Consider the following 858-nt stretch of genomic DNA (forward strand, 5'->3'; position numbering starts at 1 on the left):
AAAAGGTAACCTTTATTTAACTATAACAAGAGCGGAAGCTTATGAGTTGTGGTGGTGGCTGGTGTTGTTGTTATTGTTGACATTGTGTGGCTGCTAGTAGTGATGATGTCACGCTTGAGTGAATTGAGCTCCAATAGAGCCACACATCACCAGAGTGAATGCCACTGCTCCCAGCACACAATAGCCGTTATTCTGTACAGAGTAGGCTAAACCCGCGGGCGACTGGGGTAGCTGGAGCGTTGTAGCACAGCGCTGGTTTTCCATAGCAGTCCATAGAGTGACTGCAAATGACATAGCACTCCATGTGACTGTAAATGACAGCACGTTTTGTTATATCTCCTTCCAAAACATGAGTGTCTTTTTTTTTTTTTATCTCACAAAGGAAGAAGATTTTGAGGGATGACCCCTTCGAATTGAGCCCTTGCGCGCGCTCATATTTAGACTACACACACGCTCGCGCGCTTAAAAACGCACACTGCCACGCTCTTTCTGTCCCAACTAGTGGGAATGCTGAAGATATGGGTGACTCTTGAAAAATGCATTGTTCTAGTCCTCCTTTACTCTCCTGTTTGCGTCTCGGCGCCGGGGACAGGACCAAAAAGTGGAGTTGGGTGGGGCGGCAGACTCGGAAGCCTCCAGCACTTGACTTTGCTTTGATTTCGGCAGACACGAGAACGCAGCAGGGAGAGAGACGAGGGGGGTGGAGTGGCGAGTGAGTGCAAAGGGGCAGGACTTTTTCTCTCTCTATTAAGAGGAAACTTTTGTGTTTTGTTCTCCAAGTTCAGCTCGGTCCTCAAGCCGTGTTCTCCGCTGCTCCTTTCTTCCATCTTCGCTATTTTCTTCCATTCCCTCCGATTC

This window comes from Salvelinus namaycush, chromosome 40, assembly GCF_016432855.1.
Source record: "Salvelinus namaycush isolate Seneca chromosome 40, SaNama_1.0, whole genome shotgun sequence".
Classification (NCBI taxonomy): Eukaryota; Metazoa; Chordata; class Actinopteri; order Salmoniformes; family Salmonidae; genus Salvelinus; species Salvelinus namaycush.